Source organism: Podarcis gaigeae (genome assembly GCF_964106915.1).
Source record: "Podarcis gaigeae genome assembly, chromosome: 1".
In the NCBI taxonomy this organism is placed as follows: Eukaryota; Metazoa; Chordata; class Lepidosauria; order Squamata; family Lacertidae; genus Podarcis; species Podarcis gaigeae.
In genome coordinates this window covers 53,042,632-53,055,889 of record NC_139678.1, presented here as the reverse complement: position 1 = coordinate 53,055,889, position 13,258 = coordinate 53,042,632, and the positions used below count along the sequence as shown (strand labels likewise).

The 13,258-nt window shown below is 44.3% G+C and overlaps 1 long non-coding RNA gene across 1 annotated transcript; it reads right to left on the bottom strand.

The window, feature by feature from the left end:
- Nucleotides 1–4,100: 4,100 nt before the first annotated feature.
- LOC310851248 lies at nucleotides 4,101–10,926 on the bottom strand. Its single transcript, XR_014567649.1, has 4 exons — nucleotides 10,325–10,926; nucleotides 8,780–8,846; nucleotides 5,769–5,822; nucleotides 4,101–5,208 (listed from the first exon to the last, which is right to left on the bottom strand). It is a non-coding gene; the product is annotated as an uncharacterized lncRNA (long non-coding RNA).
- Between the last annotated feature and the right edge of the window lie 2,332 nt (nucleotides 10,927–13,258).

Here is a 13,258-nt window from a genome sequence, read left to right as displayed (position 1 = left end):
GATAAATTCTTGGTTTTTTAAAAAGGGTTTTTGTTTTTTTTAAAGGGATGTGTTAATGTGATTTTAAACAAAGGGCCAAACAAAGTAACTTTTCCTTGTGTGCATTAGCCCTTTGGTGTTCACTGGTAGCTGTGGTGGGTCAACTTGCTTTATTCTGCCTTTTCCTTTATATATATATATAAAAAAGATGGCATTTGTTGCTTTCCATTTTGCTGCTGTGTTGGGCATTAGCACAGAATGACAATTGTGCCTGCCCCCTACCCCAAAGGTAGAACTGTAAGGTTGGCTTAAAGGTCATCTACTCCAGCAGGATATTCCACCCAAACAACCCTATCATATTACAAGTGTAGAGCAAGCACAAAACAAGAGGGACCGAGAGATGACAGAAATCCTTGCTTGACAAGGAATAACCATCCACCCAGCTAGCATAAGCTGTGCTGCATGCTATGGGAGCAAAGGTGAATGATGCATTGTGGGATTGGGTAGAGATCTATGGTGCAAAACAATTTAGACTGCAATCCTATACCCACTTACCTGGAAGCAGGCCCCTTTGAAATAAACAGGACTTTTGGGTAGATGTGTCTAGCATCGCACTGTTCACTGCAGTCCTGTACAACTGCATTTATAGTTTAGGCCAGGGATGAACAGACCTTAGGTTTGTGGGATCTTTGTGCTTTTTTAGTAGAATACTCAGGTCCACCAATCAGAGCCAGTTGCAGAATAGCGGCTGCCAGATACAAATTTATTTTTTTTTAATTTATATGCCAACATTTGTCAGAAGACCACAATGTGGTTTATAACATGTAACACCAATGCCACAACATAACACCTGTACATCATCATAACTATACGCTGTACATGCCAAATAATAATTATATAGATCCAATGTCGGCGACTGGCTGGACACTGAGGAGTGGAGGCTGGATACTGATAAGTGGGCACCGGGAGAAAGGCGTTTGGATCCCCTTTCGAAGAAGAGATCCGTGAACTGGGGAAGCCTGTGACAGCCAGGAGATGAGTCTGAGGCAGGAGAAGCTGCAGGATTGGAGAGTGAAGAACAGGTGCAGGAGGAGGGAGAGAGAGGTCAGGCTGGTGGAGAGTCAAGGGCTTCCATACCACCACCTCCTCCTCCTTCTGCTGCCCTCACTTCTCCTGCTCCACTGTCTCCCGGGGCCAGAAGAGGATTGAAGTGAGAGGAGCAGAAGGTTACACACAGGCAGAGTCTTTGCCTGCTTCCGAGCAGCTCAGATGGGGGAGATACATAAGCCAGGGACAGGGCCTCTCTACTGTGGCAACTGTGACATCAGGTGCACACCTAGAAGTAGCTGAGAGACATGGGGCAGATATACACGTCTTTCCCTAACTTGCAAGTGTCCTTTTGACAATTAAGAGTTGATTCCTCACTCTGGACATTCCTGGCCTGAGAGCACGGCGACATCCAATTATAATTAGGAACACATTAAAAAACACAGATTCTAGTACCAGCAACAGCATGACGAGGAGAAAAATCAGCAACCAGGTATCTAAAATACAAAGACGACACCCAAATACAGAATCTTTTCTCAAAGGTAAACCAGGTAACTGCTTTTAAAATGTCACGTGGTGTTAGGCCAATGAGAGAAAAACGAGACAGTGTCTTCCCTCTTCCCATTGCAGCTAGAACTGGACCTTGTACTGCCATTAATGCCCTTATCTCCCCTTCCCATTCTGAATATGGCTGCAGAGAGAAGGTGGGTGTATTTCACCAAACTTCTGAGTGGCACAATGGGAGCAGCTTTCTGCTCATGACCATACTTTGTCCATGTCAAGCATAGCTATTAAGGAAGAAAGGGCTTTCCAACAGTAGCTCAATTTATTAGAGTGGTCTGATAACACCAAGGTTAAAGGTTCAATCGCCTTATGGGACAGCTGCATGTTCCTGCATTGCAGGGAGTTGGACTTGATGACCCCCAGGGTCTCTTCCAACTACAGTTCTATGTTTCCCTCATTGTTCATCCATAAAGCTAATTTGTGGAGTGGAGGGTGGGGCAGGACCACACACTTTGGAGCCCACAATATCTCCTGCAGCTGTGCATAGTGGGGCCTGCTGAGGGGCTTGGCAACACCCTGATTTCTCCATCATAGGCATACTTTGTGAGCAGGCTGCCATTGGCTTTGGCCACAAGTCTGTATAGAGCACGGGTGGGGGACCTGCAGCCCTCCAGGTGTTGCTGCACTACAACTCCCATCATCTCTGACCATTGAGCATGCTGGCTAGAACTGATGGGAGCTGGAGTCCATAGGTTCCCCATCCCTGGCTTAGACCAAAAAAAAAAAAAAAAAGGATATTGGGAGCTGGCTGCTTGTAGATGAAAAATAAATAGAAAGGAGGGTAGCCTGCCAAGTCACAAGGTCCAGGCTTTTCAGCAGTTTCTTGTTCAAAAGACTTTACTTTTTGTCCTCAGCTTGCTTGGAACACTTATTCATAGTAAAGGACACGAGCAAAACCAAGCATAGCAAAATATATTGGATAAACACTGGGAGCAAATGCTATTTTTAGCTGCTCTGCGTATTCCCTGCTGTTCTCCACCAGATTCCAAATGTGCACAGAAAACATGCAGGAGGGCTTAGCTATTCTAGGCAAGTCCTCCTCGTGACCCTTTCGCTTCTGAACACCCGAATGCAGAAAACGTGGGATGGATTAAAGATGAAAGCTAAGGCAAGCCACGGCAACAGCCTTTCTGTAACTGGCGTTTGAGTTTGCTTTCTCAATGACAGAAGAAGCTGAATGGAGCGCTTCCAGAAAAGACTCAAGGCAAGCTAAGTCAACTCACCAGGCATAAATTGGGGAGTCACTTGATCTGAACACAAAAAGTGAAATGTGCATTTTGGTTGTATTCTTCATGGGCCAGACCACTGCCGATCCCAAATGCTGTATCTCCCAATGACTAGGTGGTTTGCAAAAGTAGTAATCTTGTAAAATGGACACCTAGCACAGGCCTGGGGGACCATTGTGAAGGCTAGCTGCCTTCTGGGGGCTACATACCATTTGCACACCCCTTTCTGTCATCCATCCATGCAGGGAAGAAACATCAGAGCTCATGGACATGTTCCAGCTAGGCAAAAATACTAAAGGAGGTTGCAAAGAAAGCCTGGAGAGTGCTGTGGCCTTTGTATGATTCTGAGGGCCAAATAGAGAGGGCTGAATTTGACACACACACACACCCTCACCCACGGCTAAGTCTCCTCATCCTCGTCCCTGATCTAGTAATATGCCTGGTATAGTAGTGTGTGGTAAAGGTAAAGGTAAAGGTACCCCTGCCCGTACGGGCCAGTCTTGACAGACTCTGGGGTTGTGCGCCCATCTCACTCAAGAGGCCAGGGGCCAGCGCTGTCCGGAGACACTTCCGGGTCACGTGGCCAGCGTGACATCGCTGCTCTGGCGAGCCAGAGCCGCACACGGAAACGCCGTTTACCTTCCCGCTGGTAAGCGGTCCCTATTTATCTACTTGCACCTGGAGGTGCTTTCGAACTGCTAGGTTGGCAGGCGCTGGGACCGAGCAGCGGGATCGCACCCCGCTGCAGGGATTCGAACCGCCGACCTTTCGATCGGCAAGTCTTAGGCGCTGAGGCTTTAACCCACAGCGCCACCTGCGTCCATTGGTACTATGACCCAATGCTTCGCTTTCTATTTTTATTCCTCTTTTATGTTATGGAAGCACTGGTGAGGGGGTCAAATGTTCCTGGGTCTAGTGTCCATAGAATACAATGGCTTCCAAGAATTAAAAGCTCCCCATCTGAGAGGATGCATGTAGCCAAGGTTCATAAGTTATGAGATAGGGGACTCCACTTCTAGCCAACCATAACTTTTTCTGTAGTAATCTTATCCTTAAGTACACAACACTTCAATATAACAGACTATGAGGTGATAACTCCACTATCTGCCCTCCTGTACAAGATGCTGTCATCACCAATCCAGCATCGCTAAAGATAACCAGCTGAGGAATCCCAGCTAAGCCCTGCTGCTATTTTGCCCTCCTCTGCAGTAATAATAAGGAACAAATGGAACTGGGTAAGCTGATGCATCTAGAATATGAATGAACAGCAAACAAGGAACCGGCTGCAAGCTGAAGGCACTTTATTTGTGTTCTGAAACTGACCTCAGTCACGCCGCACATGAAGGCGAAAGGGCGGAGTGGTGGAAAAAGCCCTTCTCTGACGTATTTATACAAATTAATAGCTTGTCACCCTGAAGCTGATGAATAATTTTGCGGGATATAAATGGCAAGCCGGAGTCCAAAAATAGATCGGTTTGCTGCAGACCTGTCTGCCTCAGCTACACTGCCAGAATACAAACAAGATCCCTTGCTGGGTTTCTCTGCAGAGCCAAGGAAATCTCTGCTCAAAGCAATGTCCCCAAACCTAAGTAGTAGTGGAAGAAGGAATCACTGCACAATATATACACTTTGCTGATTTGCTTATGTTACCTCAATTGCCCCCTGCCCCTTGGTGGAAATTTCCTATTTTGCAAGTGAAACTTTTAGTCCTGACATTTTGCTTCTGCAGTTGACCTGATGCAGCATATTCATTCTGGAAAAGCACTGACATGAGACATCCCTGTGGGCATTCAGTGGGCATCAGCATGGCATGTTCCTCCACCCTCAGTCCCCTGCCCTCTTCTCTGTTGGCAACACGTGGACTGGCTGGTGTTATTCTCACATGGCAAAGTTCTTCCCTAGGGCTCCGTGACATCCAGTCATCACCATTCGCACAGATGAGAGCCTCTCCATTCATAAAGAGGCAACACTTGATTCACAATGCACCATTTGTTCCTGTGTATTTCTAAAATAGCATCTGGGTACATGTTTTGTTTGTGGCAACCTACAGATGCCCTGTATAAGTAGCAATATATATTTGTGGAAGGGTTTTGCATACAGTTCCTCCCCACACGAGAAGCTGCTATGGGGAGGCGGGAAAGATGATCCATTAGGGAAGGGCTGTAGCTCAGGGACAAAGCATCTGTCTTGTGTGCAGAAGGCTATATGTTCAATCCTTGGCATCTCCAGGTAGGGCTGAGAGAGGCCCTTGTCTGAGACGCCAGAGAGCTGCTGCCAGTCATTGCTGAGCTAGATGGGCCAAGAGTATAAAGCAGTTTCCTAAGTTCCTATTCAGCAGTCTTGGTTGCTTGTGGGCTCAGTTCAGAGACCTGCAAATTCATTTGCATGTGTGCTGCTGCCACCAGCGGCGTAGCGTGGGTTGTCAGCACCCGGGGCAAGGCAAGTAATTTGCGCCCCTAACCCCTAACCTGCCGCCGCTGCCAGCTTCTTCTTGCTGCTGCCTGGGCTGGGGTATTTACGGTAAGGTAGCCACGGCGGCGGTGGCGGGTCCGTGGCAGGTGATCTGAGGCGAGTTGCCGCTGGCACTGCCTCCCAAACGACGCCGCTTGCCCGGAGGAGGAGGGCAGAGAGGCAAGGAAAATGCAACATGGCCCAGCCACTGCAGCAGCAGCAGCAGCGGCAGCGGCAGCGGCGGCGGGGCTGTGAGGAGGGGCTGCCTGGTGCGCCCTCCGTGGCCCTGATGCACGGGGACCGCGGCGAGCGCTGAGAGCCGCTGCCTGCCGGACGCCTTCAGCCCAGACGCGCGCACAGCTCGTCGGTTCCGCGAGACATGGGGCTCTGCTACAGCCTGCACCCGAAGCTCTTCGGCGACTCTGGAGGCGGCGAGCGGCCCCCCCCCCGATGTTGCACCCGGTGCGGCTGTCCCCCCCTGCACCCCCCACGCTACGCCACTGGCTGCCACTCTCTTTGCAACTGAGGAATGCTTGAGTATAGGAACCCCCCTTCCTGCAAAAAAGGCTAGTAGACGTTGATATCCTTACTCTCCCTGAATTTGTCTCATGAATATAAACACAATAATCTGGAAACCAAGCCTTATGAGGAACGGTTGAGGGAGTTGGGTATGTTTACCCTGGAGAAGATTGAGAGGGGATATGATAGCCACCTTTCAAATACAGTGGTACCTCGGGTTACATACGCTTCAAGTTACAGACGCTTCAGGTTACAGACTCCACTAACCCAAAAATAGTACCTCGGGTTAAGAACTTTGCTTCAGGATGAGAACAGAAATTGTGCTCCGGCAGCGCGGTGGCAGCAGGAGGCCCCATTAGCTAAAGTGGTGCTTCAGGTTAAGAACGGTTTCAGGTTAAGAACGGACCTCTGGAATGAATTAAGTACTTAACCTGAGGTACCACTGTACCTAAAGGGCTGGCACATGGAAGATGCAGAAGGCTTATTTTCTGCTGCTCCAGAGGGGTAGGACTCAAACCAACGGATTTAAGTTACAAGAAAGGCGAGTCCAAGTAAACATAAAGAAGAACTTTCAGAATGTAAAAGCTGTTTGACAGTGGAACAGACTCCCTTGTAAGGTGGTGGACTCATCTTCTTCTTTTTTTAAATTATTTTTATTCAATTTTTCCAATACAAAATTTATACAAATCATACATCTTTTTTATATCCATTCTCTTTTTGACTTCCCTTAACTTGACTTATACTCCTTCCCTTCTTAATTTCTTACACATTTCTAAAACCTTACTTCCATTATTTTTATAGATTAAGTCTTATTTTACTCACATTCTAACATTTCTTCTTACAGAGCTTCATTAAAACTTACAAGCATTATTTGATTATCACTTAATTTATGCATATACTCTGTAAACTTTTCCCAATCTTCTATAAATCTCTGATCTCGTTGGTTTCGGATCCTTCCCGTCAGTCTATCAAGTTCTGCATAGTCCATCATCTTCATTCTCCATTCGTCTAGTGTAGGTAGCTCCTCTTGCTTCCATTTCTGAGCCATCGATATTCTTGCTGCAGTCACTGCATATAAAAATAGCTTCCTTTCTTGCTTATTTATCTTGTTCCCTGTAATACCAAGTAAGAACGCCTCTGGTTTCTTAACAAAAGTGTACTTAAACATTTTCCTCAATTCATTATATATCATTTCCCAAAAGCTTTTTACTTTCTTACACTCCCACCACATATGATAGAATGTACCCTCTTTTTCTTTACATTTCCAACATTTGTTACATCCTTTATACATCCTTGCTAACTTCACTGGTGTTACATACCATTGATACATCATTTTCATCACATTTTCTTTTATTGTTGTACATGCAGTGAATTTTAAACCTTCTTTCCATAATTTCTCCCAATCCTCCATTTGTATATTATATCCAAAATCTTTGGCCCAATCAATCATAACCGATTTTACCTCTTCATCCTTTGTATGGCATTCTAATAATACCTTATACATTTTAGCCAAAACTTTAAAATCACTATTTATTATTTCTTTCTGAAATTTTGACTCTTTATCCTCAAAGCCTCTTAATCTTAGATCTTTTTTAAACATTTCATTGATTTGAAAATAATGCAGCCAATCATTAACATATTCCTTAACTACCTCAAACGACTTCAGCCTCCATTTACCTTCTGTTTTTGTTATTAGATTCTGATATGTTGCCCATCCCCCTTTCATATTGATTTTTTTCACACTCAGCACCTCTAGTGGTGACAACCAATACGGAGTTTTTGCTTCCAACAGATTTTTATACTTTTCCCAAACCTCTATCAAAGACCTTCTTATGATGTGGTTTTCGAAACTTTATGTACTCGCTTTTTGTCATACCATAAATAAGCATGCCACCCAAATCTATTGTCGAAACTTTCTAAATCTAGCAAATCAGTGTTTTCTAATTTCATCCATTCCTTCAACCAGCAGAGGCAAGATGCTTCATAATATAATTTCAGGTCTGGCAGGGCGAAGCCTCCTCTTTCTTTCGCATCAGTCAATAGTTTAAACTTTATTCTCGGCTTCTTACCCTGCCATATAAACCTTGAAATTTCTCTTTGCCAATTTTTAAAGATAGCTGCCCCCCTGATTACTGGAACGGTTTGAAATAGAAGTAACATCTTTGGTAGCACGTTCATTTTTATTATTACAATTCTTCCCCAAAATGAGAATTGGACTCATCTTCACTGGAGGTTTTTAAACAGAGGTTAGATGGCCATCTGTTATGGATTCTTTAGCTATGGTTCCTGTTTTGCAGGAGGTTGGACTGGTCAACCCAGTGATCACATTATGTTGTTGCTAGTAATGGTGCAAGAGAAACGGCTGCTGTTTGGCTGGTGGGAGAAGGGGGGCGTTCATACCTCTCCAGATTGAGCAGGACGGTTAAATAGATTTATTTATTTATTTATTTATTAGTTAAACAAGGGAGGTCTCACATCATTGTCGGAGTATGAAATCAGCAGCGGAAGACTGGTTACAGAATTACACCTTCAATCAACTCTGACCCTGATATCTCAGGGTAATGAGCATCCATTCTGGTGGGCAAGTGATGTGGTGCTGTGCTACCCTTTTCTTGGATGAAATGCATTTGAGAGAGTGCATTTGGCAGCAACTCTGCTGCTTGAAACTCTCAAGGATGGGGGGGGCACTCGGCTCGAAAGATGTGGGACGCTACTTGAATGCTAGCAGCTCTGGAGTGATGGGCTCACTTTCTTGTGGCAATGCCTGGCCATGGAACTCCAGTCTGGGACACAAAGAGGTGCAGAATAAACCAGGAGTCCATGGTACATTTGTGGACATGTTCTGTGAAAAACAGGGACACGGTTTTCTAAAATGGCTCCAGGGTGATATTTCCTTCACTGTTTGAAGAGCATCTCACCAAAGGGGACTCCCCCATCCCTATCCCTCTGTCTCACTTGGAAACATTTGATCAATGGCTATCATCTGGACTGACCTGGCTCAGGGCCAAACTCCCTGGTGATTTCTTTATTTATTTGATATTCTGCGTCTCATCAAAAGATCTAAAGGCAGTTCACAAGAAAAAAACATAAGTTAAAACAAAAACAAAACAATAGCCTCCCCCCACAAACACATTTAAAAAAGCTGTAGAATATTAATCAGCTAAATTAATTTATTAATTTTCTATCCCACCCTTCCTCTCAACGGAGCACAGGGTGACAAGAAATAAAACAGCAAAACAATGCCATTAATATGAGAGAGCTTCCTGTATTGCAGGAGGTTGGACTACATGATCCTCAGGTCCCTTCCAACTCTACTATTCTATGCCTCTATAAGAGAGAAATGATCAAGTATTCTCATGGCTAAAATGTTCAAGGTTGCCAGGAACTATATATTGCAGCCATCAAATGCCCAGGTATTGAACAGGATTGTTTTAAAATTCCACCTGAATGTTAATAACAAGGGAGACAGAAACACAACATATCCCCATGGAAGGCCTTCCATAAATGGGGAGCCACTACCAAAAAGGCCCTATTGTGGGTCGGCACCAACTAGGCAGTACCCAGCTGTTGCATTATTCACACACTACTATTTAGAAGAAATAGAAGCTGGGGTTACCTATCTAGAAAGCGTTCCCAAGCTGGATTGGGGCCTCACACCCATTTCTAGACCTGCTCATGTTGAACGCACCTGGTATTTGCCTGTTAAGATGCTGTTTCCTACAAACACTGTAAACATTTTGTGTGCTTGTATACATGCAATTTTCAGCAGTGAATCTTCACAAGGTGCCAGTCTAGATCAGGAGCACAGTCCAGACTTGAATCTCACAGCTCCTTTTCCATCATGATCACAGCTGCTAGCTGGATTACACTTACAGTCGTACCTTGGTTTTCGAACGAAATCTGTTCCAGAAGTCTGTCCGACTTCCGAAAACATTCGACAACCAATTGGCTGCAGGAGCTTCCTGCACACAATCGGAAGCTGTGTAAGATGTTTGGGTTCCAAAGAACGTTCGCAAACCGGAACACTCACTTCTGGTTTGCGGCCTTTGGGAGCCAAAACGTTCGAGTCACAAGGCGTTTGGGATCCAAGGTATGACTGTCCTTTTTTAATGAGTGAATAATGCAAGACATAGTTTGGGGTTGGTGAAAAGGTCATTGCTGTGCTAGTGGGGGGGCGGGCGGGTGGAGAGCTCATAGCTGAGCTTTTCCAACTCTTACTATTCTGAGCCAACGTTTCTTAAATGCAAAAATATATCATGTGTTCAGAACATTTGAAAATGGAAAATGATGAAATATCAGTTCCTTGGGGAAAACCTAACTGTGTATCCTAGGAAAAAGCTGATACTGAAAGACACACTATTTCTGTACCGGAAGCTGTCTCATCTCCATGCATCCATCCAGCCATTGCCCCGTTTAGGTATGGGTTAGAATAATCTAAGCACCAGTTACTTGATATTTGGGATGTGAGCACTAGGAACTTCTCTCGCTACATAATCACGTAGCCTTGGGGACCAAGCACATGGAACAGATTGACTTACCAATATAGTGGTAGCACACAGCGTTGTTTACATTTCACAGCCATAGGCAAGTTCCTCCACTGTGACTTATGTCCCATAGACATTTAGCTTCGATCTTTTGGCTTCACGGTTGTCCCATTCCAGAAGTGGTGCGGCAACAGACTAAATGCAGACCTAGACCTAGCTATGCAATGAGTAATATCGTCATCCGCATCAAGGCTGGCAGTGAGAGCACGCTCCCTAAATATAGCAGGGTATAAGGTTAAGGGGAGCCTTGCCAGTTGCAACGGGTGCGTGAACGTGCACATTCCCAGGAAGAGGCCCAGGCAGTACTTACGTTTGCTTGAACCCCCTTGGGAAAGAGCAATCGGTTATTCAAGGGAAAGTCATTGGAGTCACGCAATCTTACGTGTGTTCACTTCAACGGGCCTGCAGTAAGTCTCAGTCATAATTAAAATAGTACCATCAGCAAAATGGGAAATCAGAGCATGAGTAAGTCATGGCCCTTTCACTTTCCTGGGTGATCATGGAGAAGCAGAGGTCCAGTACTGAGGTCTGTTTGCTGAACTGCCTCAACTTTTTACATTCAAAAGTGTTTTTTACATTCAAAAATATTTTTTACACTCAAAAATATTGTGACCAATCTGATTAAAAGCAGTGACCAATCTCTTTAAAAATAAAACCTAACTTTTTAATGACACATTTTTGGGGTATGGGGTTAGGTAGGGTGCATTATATTATATTATATTATATTATATTATATTATATTATATTATATTATATTATATTAATATTTCACCTTTTTCCCCTGACAGGACTCAAGGCAACTTATATATAAAAATAAGAACCATTGAAAACATAGGAAAAGCAATCATTTAAAACTTGAATTAAATTGAATTGAACATTGATAGAATTGAATTAAAGCAGGTATAGGCAAACTCAGCCCTCCAGATGTTTTGGGACTACAACTCCCATCCTCCCTAGCTAACAGGACCAGTGGTCAGGGATGATGGGAGTTGTAGTCCCAGTAGTCCCAAAACATCCGGAGAGCCGAGTTTGCCTATGCCTGAATTAAAGCAACCGGTGTACAGTGGTACCTCTAGATACGAATGGGATCCGTTCTGGAGCCCCGTTCGCATCTAGAGGTAAATGTAACTAGCGACGGAGCATCTGCGCACACGCACGTCGCTTTCCAACACTTCTGCTCATGCGCGTGACATCATTTTGAGCATCTGCGTATGCGCAAGTGGCGAAACCTGGAAGTAACGCGCTCCGTTACTTCCAGGTTGCTGAGGAGCGCAACTCGAATGCACTCAACTCGAAGCATATTTAACCCAAGATATGACTGTAATTCTTTCAGAATCAGTGCAGTGTGATTCCATCTGGCTGCATAAGTTAATGTTCTTGCAGCCACATTCTGCACTAATTGAAGCTTCCGGGTAGTCTTCAAGGGCAACCCCATGTACAGTAAATTACAGTAATGCAAATGGGAGGTTACCAGAGCATGGGTCACTGCAGCTAGGCTACCTCTGTCCATGAATGGTCAAAGCAGGGAACCAAAAAGATGGAAAAAGGCATGTCACACAACCAAGACTACATGAGCCTCTAGAGACAATGCTGGATTGATGAATACCCCTCTTTCCCCTGGTGTATCTGCTCCTTCAAGGGAAGTACAATCCCATCCAGTACAGGCTGTACACCTAATTCCTTGACACAAGAATCATTTACCCCTAAAGCCTATTCTCTCCCACTTCCTTCAAGGCTTGTTCTATGATTAAATGGCTGTCACCTGATAGCAGAAATCTTCAATGATTTATCACATTGGTTTTAACTGAGCATTTGAATCAATTACATCTGCATAAATGCACACATGCATAATAAAGCAATATGGCATGGAGTGGGGAGAGATAACTCGCATCCTTGCCCCATGTTCCCCAACTGTGGCTATTTGAACATCTTTTTTTTAAAAAGTAAAGCTTTATAAATGCAATCACACAATTAATGTCTTATTTAGCTTCATCCTACATGAGAAGAGATGGCTCTTCAAAGGTGGCACTTATCTGCATTTTTTTTGTACATGCTTGTCTAGAAGTTGTTTTTTTCAATTCTGTCCTTTCAAAGTAATCACAATGTTTTAAATGGATTAATGTAACCAATTAATCAACTAAGGGTTGTATTCAAGGCTAGTCCTACTCAGAATAGACCCACTGAAATTAATAAGCCTAAATTTGTCATGTCTGTTAACTTTAATGGGTGGGTCTACTCTGAGAAGGACTATTATTCCATCCTAAAGCTGTGAACTTGTACAGTACTCACTTACTTGAGAGAATGCACCATTGCACTCAGTAGGTTCTACTTCTGAGTACAGAATTGCACCCTAAAAACTGGGGAAATTAGCAGTTTTGCTAATCATCAATATGTCTGGGTTTTTCATCAGAACCAGGAAGTGTCCAGACAACTTTTGTGTCCAGATTTTTACTTCTTGAAATATGGCAACCCCGCCACCCACACTTCCATTTCTGAACCTAAATAGAGCAGCACTGCCATCTGGTGTTAGTCCATGTTACAACCTTAGAAAGAGCTGTCCAAAAACCTATGGCAAATTTGCTTAGCAAATAATTTTTCAAGCGGACTTAGATTTAATAGGACAGACCTCACATTTACATCATGGGGGCAATCTATAAGGTGTGATGTGTAGCTGGGATGGGTCAGGCATGGAGAAGCTGAGATAGAAAGGCTAGACTGGAAACAGGCAATATTCCCTTTTGGAGGAATAGCAGGAAGAGGCATTTACTGTACATCAGGGGTGGACAGTCTTCAAGGCCACAAGATCTACTTAGCTTTGACTAGAATCATGAGGCTTTGTAACCAGAGCCAGATGCAAAACAGTAATTTAATCAGAAAGACATATACCAGGAATTACTGTAAGGAACAGGGTGTCTGAGCACCTGCTCA